At 42.5% G+C, this 13,686-nt stretch overlaps 1 protein-coding gene across 3 annotated transcripts in view; it reads right to left on the bottom strand.

The window, feature by feature from the left end:
- The window catches only part of LOC126187330 (uncharacterized), a 155,017-nt gene that overhangs the window by 116,731 nt on the left and 24,600 nt on the right, over window positions 1–13,686 (bottom strand). The gene's annotated exons all lie outside the window — the stretch shown is intronic.

The following is a 13,686-nucleotide window of genomic DNA, read 5'->3' as shown; positions in this document are numbered from 1 at the left end:
GCAGAACCTTGCAAGCCACAGCTATTTTGTCATGAAATGAATCAGTACATAGTTCACAGAATGTTGTTCATAAAATCCCATAAACAAAGAATTAAATAATTAACAAGACACGAAAAAAGAGAGAGTAGGAATAAGTACATTACAGAGAAAAGTTTCAACTATTGTGATGAAGTTTTGCACAGAACAGGTGGCATGTGCCATATGGAAACTTTCAACCTGTAGTAGAATATGTAGGCTTTAGAACTCAATTATTTTACTTATGCTCGAGACCTACAGACTTTTCTATAAAATGTTTCAGGAAGTATTTTCCAAGTGCCTTTGGTTTTTATTCTGTAAAATTCTTAAGTAAGTGTTATCCAAGTGTAAATCATTTTTCCATCTTGCATTCACTGAATGAATGTTGCAGTTACTTCTGAAAGCAGCACTATTGTTAACAACAATCCATGATGGAAAATATATATCGCTTTTTTTAACCTAGGGGGGGGTGATCGTCACTGGGTGCCAAGTCAGGACTATACGGTGGGTGGGTGATTACGTTCCACTGAAACTGCTGCAGGAGAGCAACGGTTTGCTGAGCGATGTGTGGGCAAGTGTTGTCATGGAGAATGTGTACGTCCTTACTCAACATTCCTCTTCTCCGGTTCTGAATTGTCCGTTTTTGAGTTTTTTCAGTCTCACAGTACCTGTCAGTGTTAATTGTGGTCCAAGCGATTCAGCTCCGAAGACAAGGTGAAAGAAGAGGTTCATAACTTTCTGAACAGCATGGCGGTGAGCTGGTAAACCATTGTAGAAATAAACAGGTCTATGTACTTACAAAAAAATAGGAGACCTTACTTTTGGAATTACCCTCGTAACAACAGCAGCAGACACTTATTGTCTTATATAGGCGTTGCCGACAGCAGCAGCAGCACCTTATTCTGCTTGTTTACATACCTCTGTATTTGAATACACATGCCTGTAACAGTTTCTTTGGCACTTCAGTGTATTTGATATTCCCCTTGGTCAAATTATTCCTTTTTAAATAGATGTAACAATGACGGTCAGACTTTATCAAATTACCTATATGAGCAGTAGCTATTAAAATATAAAGAACCAAGCTATGCTTATACTATGGGAATTACAGACTTTTAGGTATATCAACAATGTAGGGAAATACAGATAGCTACTTACTGTAAAGAAGACACATCAAGCTGCAGACGGGCACAATTAAAAGACAGTCACATATAGCTTTCGGCTACAGCCTTCATCAGTGAAAGAGAGAGACACCATTTACACACACATACAAGCAAGCACACCTCATGCACACTCGAAAGCCAACTCTAGCATCTTGGGCCGGATGGGCCGGACTGTAACATCACTTGGGATGCAAACAGCAATCTGGAGGGGATGGGGAAGGGGAAGGGGAAGGGGAAGGGATAGTAGTGTACGGGTGGGGAGAGAGATTAATGCTGTCTGGTGGACTGTGCAGGGACTAGACTGCCAACAGGTGCAGCATCAGAAGGTTGTGGAGCAAGGAGGTATGGAAAAAAATGAGACACGTGGGGAGAGACAGAAGGATGCATTGGCAGAGGGCTGCAAATAATCAGGGTGGGAGATGAGAATGGGGAGAAGATGATGGACAGAGAGAGTGGAAACTGTTGGGTGAAGGGTGTGGGGACAATATGTTAGCATGGGTTGAGGCCAGGATAATTATGGGAGCAGAGAAAGTGTTGTAAGGATAACTCCCATCTGTACAGTTTAGAAAAGCTGGTGGTGAAGGGAAGAATCCACAGGACTCAGGTAGTGAAGCAGCCATTGAAATCAAGTGCATTATGTTCACCTGTGTGTTGTGTCACAGGGTGGTCTGCTTTGCTCTTGGCAACAGTTTGTCGGTGACCGTTCATCCTGAATGACAGTTGGTTGGTAGTAGTCATACCAATATAAAACGCTGTGCAATGACTACAGCTGACCTGGTGAATGACATGGCTGTTTTCAGTGGCCCGAACCCTGATGGGGTAGGATAAATTTGTGACAGTAGGAGAATAGGAAGTGTTGGGTGGGTGGATTATGCAGTTTTGCACCTGAGTCTTCCACAGGGATATGATCCTTGTGGCAAGGGGTTGGGATTGAGAGAGGCATAGGAATGGACTAGGATGTTGTGGAGGTGGGGTGGGTGACGGAATACCACTTTAGGAAGGGTTGAAGTATCTCGAGGAGGATGTCCCTGATGATAAGTAATCAAAGCCTTGCGAAGGATGTGGTTCAGTTGTTCCAGTCTGAGATGGTACTGGGTGACGAAGGGGACACTCTTTTGTGTCTGGTTCTTGAGAGGGTGATGGGGGGATTAGGGGAGTGAGAAGGAGGAGGAGATTAGTGTTTAACGTCCCGTCGACAACGAGGTCATTAGAGACGGAGCACAAGCTCGGATTAGGGAAGGATGGGGAAGGAAGTCGGCCGTGCCCTTTCAAAGGAACCATCCCGGCATTTGCCTGAAGTGATCCAGGGAAATCACGGAAAACCTAAATCAGAATGGCCGGACGCGGGATTGAACCGTCGTCCTCCCGAATGCGAGTCCAGTGTGCTAACCACTGCGCCACCTCGCTCGGTGGAGTGAGAAGAAATGGCATGGGAGATCTGCTTGCGGACTAGTTCTGGGGGATAGTGCCAGTCTGTCAAGGCCCTGGTGAGACCCTCAGCATTCTGAACAAGGGAGTTTTTTGTCACTGCAGATACATCGTCCAGGTAGCCAGGCTATGGCAGAGATTTCTTTGGTGTGAAAGGGATAACGGCTGTCAAAATGCAGGTACTGTTGATGGTTGGTGGATTTAATGTGGACAGAGGTGTGGGTAGGGGGTCTTTACTTCTTCACAATCTCAACACATTCTCTCCAATCCACTTCATGTGGTCCTCCTCAACGAAGCATGCCACCTTCCTAGCATCGACCTCCTCCTCTCTGATGGCTCAATCCGCACTTCAGTCCATGTTAAACCCACCAACCACCAACAGACCTGCACTTTGACAGCTATCATCCCATTCACACAAAAAAAATCTCTGCCATATAGCCTAGCAACCCGGGGACGACGTATCTGCAGTGACAAAAACTCCCTTGTATGCTGAGGGTTTCATCAAGGCCATCACAGGCAGAAACTATCCACCAGACCGAGCCCGCAAACAGATCTCCCGTGCCATTTCCCCCAATTCTCCCACCACCCCCAAGAACCAGCCACAAAGGAGTGTCCCCTTCATCACCCAGTACCATCTTGGGTTGGTACAACTGAACCACATCCTTCACCAGGGCTTTGATTACCTATCATCACAACACGAAATGAGGGACATCCTACCCGAGACACTTCCCACCCATTCTAAAGTGAAGTTCTGTCACCCACCCAGCTTCCACAACATTCTACTCCATCCCTATGCCACTCCCAATCCCAACCTCTTGCCACAAGGATCAAATCACTGTGGAAGACTCAGGTGCAAAACTTGCCCAATCCACCCACCCAGCACTTCCTATTCCACTCCTGTCACATCATCCTACCCCATCAGGGGCCGAGCCACCTGTGAAAGCGGCCATGTCATTTATCAGCTCCACTACAATCATTGCACAGCTTTCTATACTGGTATGACTACCAATGAGTGGTACACCACGATGAACAGGACACCACCAAACAGTGGCCAAGAGCAAAGCAGACCACCAAGTGGCACAGCATGTAGCCGAACATGACACACTTGATTTCAATGGCTGCTTCAAAATCCAATCCATCTGGATCCCTCCCTCCACCATCATTATTTCTGAACTGTGTAAATGGGAGTTATTCTTACAACACTTTCTCCGCTCCCATAATTATCCTGACCTCAACCTATAGTAACATATGGCCCCATGCCCTCCACTCTGCCCTATCATCTCCTCCCCATTATCATCTCTCACTCTGTTTATTTGCAGCCCTCTGCCAACACTTCTGCCCATCTTTCCCTGCTCCTCTCCTTTTTTCACCACCTCCCTGCCCCCCCCCCCCCCCCAACCTCCTGATGCTGTGCCTATAGGCAGTCTAGTCACTGCACACTCCAACAGACTGTGTTTGTCTCTCTCCCCAACCGTACATTACTATCCCTTCCCCTTTCCCCACTCCCCACCCCCTCCAGATCGCTGCTTGCATCCCCTCGTGATGTTGCATTCTGGCCCAAGATGCTGGAGCTGGCAGTCGTGTGTGCATTAGGTGTGCTTTCTTTTATATATATATATATATATATAAAATAGAGGGAAACATTCCACGTGGGAAAAATATATCTTAAAACAAAGATGATGTGACTTACCAATGAAAGTGCTGGCAGGTTGATAGACACACAAACATACACACAAAATTCAAGCTTTCACAACCAACGGTTGCTTCATCAGGAAAGAGGGAAGGAGAGGGAAAGACGAAAGGATGTGGGTTTTAAGGGAGAGGGTAAGGAGTCATTCCAATCCCAGGAGCGGAAAGACTTACCTTAGGGGGAAAAAAAGGACAGGTATACACTCGCACACACATACATATCCATCTGCACATACACATACACAAGCAGACATTTGTAAAGGCAAAGAGTTTGGGCAGAGAGGTCAGTCGAGGCGGAAGTACAGAGGCATCTCTGCCCAAACTCTTTGCCTTTACAAATGTCTGCTTGTGTCTGTGTATGTGCGCATGGATATGTGTGTGCGTGCGAATGTATACTTGTCCTTTTTTCCCCCTAAGGTAAGTCTTTCCGCTCCTGCGATTGGAATGACTCCTTACCCTCTCCCTTAAAACCCACATCCTTTCGTCTTTCCCTCTCCTTCCCTCTTTCCTGATGAAGCAACCGTTGGTTGCGAAAGCTTGAATTTTGTGTGTATGTTTGTGTTTGTTTGTGTGTCTATAAACCTTCCAGCGCTTTCGTTTGGTAAGTCACATCATATATATACATATGAATATAATAGAGGGAAACATTCCACGTGGGTAAAATATATCTAAAAAGAAAGATGATGAGACTTACCAAACAAAAGCGCTGGCAGGTCGATAGACACACAAACACACGCAAACATACACACAAAATTCAAGCTTTCGCAACAAATGGTTGCTTCGTCAGGAAAGAGGGAAGGAAAGGGAAAGACGAAAGGATGTGGGTTTTAAGGGAGAGGGTAAGGAGTCATTCCAATCCCGGGAGCGGAAAGACTTACCTTAGGGGGAAAAAAGGACAGGTATACACTCGCGCACACACACACATATCCATCCGCATATACACAGACACAAGCAGACATGTCTGTGTATATGCGGATGGATATGTGTGTGTGTGTGCGAGTGTATACCTGTCCTTTTTTCCCCCTAAGGTAAGTCTTTCCGCTCCCGGGATTGGAATGACTCCTTACCCTCTCCCTTAAAACCCAAATCCTTTCGTCTTTCCCTCTCCTTCCCTCTTTCCTGACGAGGTAACCGTTGGTTGCGAAAGCTAGAATTTTGTGTGTTTGTTTGTGTTTGTTTGTGTGTCTATCGACCTGCCAGCGCTTTTGTTTGGTAAGTCTCATCTGTGTGTGTGTGTGTGTGTGTGTGTGTGTGTGTGTGTGTGTGTTGCTGATGAAGGCTGTGACTGAAAGCTATATGTGAGAGTATTTTAACTGTGCCTGTCTGCAACCTGATGGGTCTTCTTTAGTCTTTTCCTACACTGTTGATGTTATTACTTGGAGTTTCCATTATTTGACTTTTAGGTATGGCATCCATATTGACTTATTAAAGTTTGGATATTAAAAATTATGAAATTCTTCATTATGCCAATTACATCTTTGTTACCAGTGTTGTTGAGTTCAGACAATTTAGTCTATCAATAGTATGTTAAAATATTCCAGAAATTTATAGTGGTTTGGTCACAATAAGAGCTTAAAGTTTGGGCTGACTGAAATTATCCCACATTGAGAAGGAAAACAGCATGAAAATAAGAAGAACTAGTACAGATCCTAGCTACTGTAGTTACCAGTATAAAAGACAAAGTAGGACGGTGGGGGCCAAACCTGCTTTGTCACAATCTGGAAGATTCATTGCAATGCTACTTAAAATTGCACACAGTCACAAGATTCTTTACTCTTCAATGGTGTAATAATTGATTCAATTTCATCTTTGCTTGTTTCCGGTAGAAGCATGTGATGTAGTTGTCTCAGAATACCAGCATTCAAGAGTTCTACATATCCACCTGTGCCAATAAAATTTTTATTCAACTTACCAGTCACTGACAAGTAGCGATTATTAAATATTTTGCAGAACTTGGGTGGATCATAAATAGTTTCATTCTCACACAAGAGAGGCGTAACGTGTTTAACACACACACTTTGCCCTATCCACTTTCACATTTGAACACATAATTTAAATTTTTTACTGAGTGCGATCTATCCTCTTGGCGTGATCCACTGTTTTAACCCGTCTGATGACATCCCCAGCCCTTAGCGGTATTGTCTGTAGTAAAATTCTGCTTTCAGGCTTTGACTGATGATATTATGATACAGCTCCCGTTTCTTCCTACATGGTATTCTAATACTAACTATCTAAATCAGTTGATTATTAGCACTGCTTGGGTGCCTGCACATTTTTAATGGAAAACAGTTATTAAAGTTATCAAATGTAATGTCTCATCAACAACGTGGAATACATGTGGGCACACGATCATAAGTATTTTGAGAGCAGGGATGCAATGACTTGAAATTCAGTTTAAACTATTTTCTTTTTTTAAATCATGGGTAGTGGAAGTTGGGTTATGACTATCTAGTAACAACTAGAGATGCAATCTGGTGGGAACTCCACAACTAGTTGAAAAACTAAAACGGAGTTTTTTAAAAAGTAATGTAAGTGAGAACATGGAAACTCTTAACAACAATCTATAGCTGGTGAGCAGACAACAGTGGTTATAGTGGAAAGGAATCACACTACAGTTGTACAGTGGAGACATGCTGTACATCAAGAATATGCGGTCTTCTTCCTTTTTTTTTTCTTTCAGAATTGATAGCTAGTGCTTTGCAGGAATGAGTAATAGTAAGAATGTGGCTCCAACAAAGCAAATTCAATATAGGAATTGGGGTGATAGTGTGTGAAAAGGTTCTAAGCAAGACAGGGCAAGGTGGAAATATGGTGTATAGAACATCATAGGGCATGTTTAGGGGAGATGTAGGATGTTACTTCAACCTACTGTCACATAATGTAGTATACACAGAACATACATTTTCTGGTGCTTGTGTAGTCATCAATGCGGGTATGAAGTATTAGGTGCAGCCCAATTAAAATTTTATAGCACGGGATTGACTATTCTATAATGTTTCTTTTAAGACGTTTGAGGATTCTATAATTTTATATGTGAGAGGGATTCATTCATGTGCATGTTTATTATGGATCTGTTCCAAAAGTAACTGGGAATGGGGCATGCAGACAGACCTGACTTTACTGACAGTGTCAGCATAAAGACAGAGTTAGTGTTTATGATATCACAGCAGTGATGGCCACTAAAGTTACCAAATCCATCGAGAAGACTAGGAGAGTATTTATATTGGAAAGAGAAGAGAAGCAGTTGTTAGCACCTTACTTAGACAGTGAATGAACACAAAAAATTCCAAAATTATGGATATAGAGGAATTATGGGCAAAGTTTCAACAATTGTAAATCACGCTCTGGAGAAGAATTTGCCAAGTGGATTTGGGACAGAAAAGGCCCATTGTGGTTCACTAACAAAATTCAGAAAATTCTGAGGAAACAGAGACCGTTGCACTTTCGATTCAGAAAAGGGCGCGTAAATGACAGGCAAAAGTTACTAGAAATTCATGCACCTGTAAAAAAATCAATGCACAAAACATACAATAACTTCCACTGTTCTAAAGCGAGGTGGTGCAGTTGCTAGCACACTGGACTCACTTTTGGGAGAACGACGGTTCAAATCCATGCCCAGCACCTTGATTTAGGTTTAGGTGATTTCCCTCAATCACTTCAGGCAAATGCCAGGATGAGTCCTTTGAAAGAGCACAGCTAACTCCCTTCCCCATCCTCCCCTCATCCAATGGGTCCGATGACCTCGCTGTTTGGGTACCATTTACCACTATTAATTACTTCATTTCCTATTCCACTTGCAAAAGGAGTGAGGGAAAAACAATTGTATGCTTCTGTACAAGCCCTAACTTCTCTTACTTTGCCTTCTTGGTCCTTACGTCACATGTATGTTGGCAGTAGTACAACTGTTCCTCCTCCACATCACCCAACCAACTTCCAACATCATGCCTCAGCAAAAGTGCCGAGAACGCAAGAAAATTCTGGTCCTATATAAAATCGCTAAGTGGGTCAAATGTTTCTGTCCATTTATTGAGCAGTCTGGGGTGGCAATAGAAGACAGCAAAAGGAAAGATGAAGATTTAAATTTCGCATTCAATAAATCATTCACGCAGCAGGATCAAACAACCACCATATGGAGGACATAGTAATGGGCATCCCAGACATAGAACAGCAACAGAAAGAGTTCCCACCAAGTAAATCACCAGGTCTGGATGGTATCCCAACTCTATTTTATGCTATGCAACAACTGCGCAATGGCTCATCACTATGTCACTTAGCCCACCCATGATGCATCAACAGTGCAATGCAGCTAGCTGTGCACCTGATATACTCTATGGCATTGGCTCTTTACTTAGTCTGCATTTATCACAAATCTCCCAATCAGTGCAACCCATGCGACTGAAAAGATGTTCGAACATAATAAATATCCTTGAGACAGAAAAGCACAAATGAGCACTGGCTTAGAAAGCATTGCTCATGCAAAACTCAGCTTGGCCTGCAAACCACAGATGAATAGCAACAGGCAGATTCCATGTTCCTAGATTTTCAGAAAATGTTTGACATGGTACCCACAGCAGACTGCTAATGAAGGACCGAGCACACAGAATTGCTTTCCAGATATGCGAGTGGCTAGAAGACTTCTTAAATAATAGAACCCAAAATGTTGTCCTCAATGGCGAGTGTGCATCACAGATAAGGGTATCATCAGGAGGGCCCAAAAGAGGTGTGACATGACCACTTTTGTTTTATGTGTCAGATAAGCTGAACAGCAAACTGAGACTGCTGACACTGTAGTATGTACAGAATGACTTCAGGCAGAATTTCTGTGGTGTGGTGAATAGAAGCTTGCTCCACATGTAGAAAAATCTAAGTTCAACAATGTAGAAAAAGACAGATTGCTACTTACCATAAAAAAGATACATCAAGTTGCAGACAGGAACAATTAAAAGATATTTTGAAGGATTAGTTCAACACAAATTCGTGCCACAGGGACAAACTGTTAACTGATGGTACTAGCAGCACACATTGCGATGTCTGAGAGAGAATGTGAGAAGGAAATGCCCCGAAATGTGACAACACAATTCACGGCTCTTTCATCACGATAACGAACCTGCACATTCATCCCTGTTAGCTCGTGACTGGAGCACAAAAAATAAAATCCTTGTGCTGCCTCATCCTCTGTACTCTCCAGACTGGCCCCTGTGAACTTTTTTTTATTTTCAAAGTTGAAAACCCTGTTGAGAGGAAGGAGACTTGCAATGATAGCCGGCCGAGGTGGCCGAGCAGTTCTAGCCGCTACAGTCTGGAACCGCGCGACCGCTACGGCCACAGGTTCGAATCCTGCCTCGGGCATGGATGTGTGTGAAGTTCTTAGGTTAGTTAGGTTTAAGTAGTTCTAAGTTCTAGGGGACTGATGACCTTATCAGTTAAGTCCCATAGTGCTCAGACCCATTTTTTTTTGCAATGATAGGCAAGATAAAAGAAGACAGCACTCCGCGCGATCCAGCAAGAGGGGTACCAAGACTGCTTCTGGAAGTGCAAACTGCGTTGGGTGTGGTGTATCAATTGTGGAGGAGAGTATTTCAAAGAGGATCATGCACAGTTAGTAAAAGGTAAGCGCAGAAAAATTCTGTGGACACAAGTTCCGGAATATTTTGAATAGACCTCATATAAGCTTAATGTGCACTGTCAATTGCTTGTTCATTCTGCTTTTCAGGATCCTTAGGGCCTAATATTTATTTAGTTTTGAATTAACAAGTGCCACAGGCATCTACATTTACATACATATTCCACAAACCTCTGTATGGTATGTATTAATTACTTCATTTCCTATTTCACTTGCAAAAGGAGTGAGAGAAAAACAATTGTATGCTTCTGTACAAGCCCTAACTTCTCTTGCTTTGCCTTCATGGTCCTTACGCCACATGTATGGTGGCAGTAGTAGAACTGTTCTGGAGTCAGCAGCAAATACCTGTTCTCTTAATTTTCTCAATAGTGCTTCGAGCAAAGGACATCGTCTTTCTTCCATGGCTTCCTATTTCAGCTTATAAAGCACCACTGTAACACTCACATATTGACTGAATGTACCACTAACAACTTTAGCAGCACGCATCTGAATTGCTTTGATGTCTTCCATTAATCTGACCTGTAGAGACCCCAAACGCTTGAACAGTGTTCTATACATGGTTTCCTTTGTAGATGAACTACTCTTTACTGAACTTCTCCCAATAAACCACAGTCAACAATTAGCCTCCCCTACTACCATCCTTATGTGCTCGTTCCATTTCATATCACTTTGCAACATTACGCCTTGATATTTAATCAACATGATTTTGTCAAGCTGCACACTTCTGATGTCATGTTTGAACATTATAGGACTGTTTTTCCTACTCATATGCATCAACTTATAGTTTTCAAACAATGGAAATTCCCGGTAGGAATATAAACAGGAAAAGACAGATTGTTACTTACCGTAAAGAAGAAACGTCAAAAGTTTCAGACAGGCACAAGATACGCCCTGATAGAACCATTGATTAACAGGTTGTCCTTATGGCACGAATTCACAATGAACTAATCCTTCAAAGTCAAAGAAAACTATCAGCACGGCTTTGACATTTGACCGGCCTGACGGGCTGTTTTGGTGTTGGAAAAACAATCCCGACCCACTGTGAAGATTGAACCTTGGTCTCTAACATTATAACTGTAGCCACGTTTCACCAGCAGCTACGATTCTCCTAAGGAATATCTCGTTCTCATTTGCGTGATCCGAAAGCTACGAGGTAAAGGTCTTTCCGGTTTTGACTCATGAGCTATGGGACGATCTTGGTGGCACCACAGAGCATTCCAAGATGCTGGGTCATGATTTCATGACATGATCCAACTGAAATATTACATTATTTTGTAATCTCTTGGACATTCAGTCATCAATTGGCATGCAAAGACTAACACAATTTTGTTGACATTCCTGACATGAGCATTGTCAGTAGACGTCAAAATGTGTCCTGAACAAGGGTCACTTTTAACTTCCATCTGGTTGGTTTTAAGCCATGTGAACCACTTATAATACCGAGCAAAGTTTAAGCACTCATCACCGTAGGCTTCCTGCATCATTTCGTGTGTCTCTGTAAAGGATTTTGTGAGTTTCACACAAAATTTAATGCAGGCTCATTGCTCCTCTAACTTTGCCATCTTGAAAGTCGTAAACTGTGCAACACAACTTTCTACTCAATACAGCACTGAACAACAACTGCCAGACATACAACAATGAAACTTCTGACAGTTCCATGTTAAACACAGTCATGTGCAGGGATGCCAAACACATTTCGTTCCAACACACCATTGGCATGAAATTACGGATGTTCAAGAATTCTTCGAACAGACCTCATATTCACCGACACCTAAAACATCAAATTATATTTGTGTTATCTATTTGCCACATTGAGAACCTATCAGAATCACTGTTGCAAGAGCACTAGAGATCATGGATTCCTTTTTGGCTCTCGGTCCAGTCATGTTTTGAGTTTCCCACAATATTCCCCTGAAGCAAATGCTAAACATCCTCAGGTAGTGGCTTTTGTTTCTGCTAAACTACCAGTGCTCACACAGCGAAAATCTGTATGCTGTTCTCATTTGAAAGTTTAATCAATAACAAGTACTTTGAACAAGCAGATAAGAGTCACCATATAAACCTCCTGTCTCTCAATGTGGCCAAATATTTTACAGAAGATTTTGAAGAGAATGTACAACAGTCAACCATTTTAAAACAATCTTGCTTTTGGCAGTATGTGGATGACATGCTTGGGGTGTTGCCTCATTTTTCTATCATAAAAATACTCAGTTTATGATGGAGGTGGAGAAGGAGGCACAATACCCATCCAAGACATTTTGGTACAAACAAAAGTCAACAGAAAGCTGGGTCATAGTGAGGACTGCAAGTATGCTCATGAAGTTATATTTGGAGGCTACAAGTTGTCACCACCCTCCACAATATGACTAGGTTCCCAATTAAGTACATCCTGAAACCCTGCACTTGTCACCATCAGATACAGAGGGAAACAAGAACATCCCACGACAGTTATGTACCAACACAGAGGAAGTTCTGTCTAGCAACAATTATAATTTATCATCCACTTACACATTTTGAAACTGGCACGTGCACTGTGATGTAACATGTCAATTCTACGGAATAACAACATGTAGCTTCTCACCACTCAGGCCGGCGAAAGATGTTTGTGGCAAACTACGAACATTGTTCAGGTAGTTGTTAAGTGTGGAACATCAAACTGTGCTCACTTCAGTTTGCCATAAGTACAGATGAGGTGTAAGAGGCAACAGCTCAGAACATTGACAAGGCACGGCAGCAAGTGAGCATTTCTGACTACTGTGGAATGTTGCTTATGCTTTGGCATTGTGGCTTGGCGGTGCCTTGGAAGTCACAGTGGAATCGACTCGGGCAATGATTTCAACACCAGAACAACTTAAGAATTCATGAAAACTGCCATTCTGCAACATTATATCAGTACTGGAATACTCACTGTGATCTATTGTGAGCTATAAGTTAAGAACAATCTGATCAGTCACAATTGTGAATGAAGTTGCTCAGTGGAAATGTTGCAATTATAATACAGAAGAGTTATCGCAAGACTGATCACATCATTTTAGTAGCTTGAATAGACTGGAACTCTCTTCCAGCACTTGTCACTGCAAAAGATGAAGATGTCACTCATCAATGTCCACTAAAGCAAGTAACTTCAAGAATGGTGACTGTAAGATATTTGAAAGGCAGAAGCTCACAAACATATCAATCAGAGGACAGATTGTGCATGGAGTGGAGCACACCACAGCAAAAAATCCAACCTGTTACACTCCAGCACAGAAGCCCACAGCTTGACTTCAGGTCATCATCAGTTATCTGCTATATTAGCAGGTCCTTTGCCTCTCCATTTTCTGCGATCCATTGCTTCCTTCTTAAGACTGCTGTATGTTGTACCGTCCATCATGTCATCCAGTATCTGGAATCTCTTCCTTCCTCGCTTCCTTTTCCCTTCTACATAACCTTCTAAAACTGTTTTTATCAGTCCGTCATTCTTTCTTAATATATGCCCAATCCAATTTCTTTTTCTTTTCTTTATTACATCTAGTAACTGTCTTTTCTCTCCCACTCTTCTCAGTACCTCTTCATTTTTTACTCTGTCCATCCAACTTATTCTTTCCATCTTCCGCCATGTCCAGATCTCAAAAGCCTCCAGCCTTTCTCTGTCTTTTTTCCTCATAGTCCATGTTTCAGCGCCATATAGAAGAACACTCCATACAAGACATTTTATGAGTCTCTTTCTGAGTTCTCTGTCCAGACCGCTGCAAAAGATTCTCCTTTTCTTATAAAACGCCTCTTTTGCCA

This window comes from Schistocerca cancellata, chromosome 5, assembly GCF_023864275.1.
Source record: "Schistocerca cancellata isolate TAMUIC-IGC-003103 chromosome 5, iqSchCanc2.1, whole genome shotgun sequence".
Lineage (NCBI taxonomy): Eukaryota > Metazoa > Arthropoda > Insecta > Orthoptera > Acrididae > Schistocerca > Schistocerca cancellata.
The sequence above is the reverse complement of the archived record's forward strand: the minus strand, read 5'-3'. Positions and strand labels throughout refer to the sequence as shown.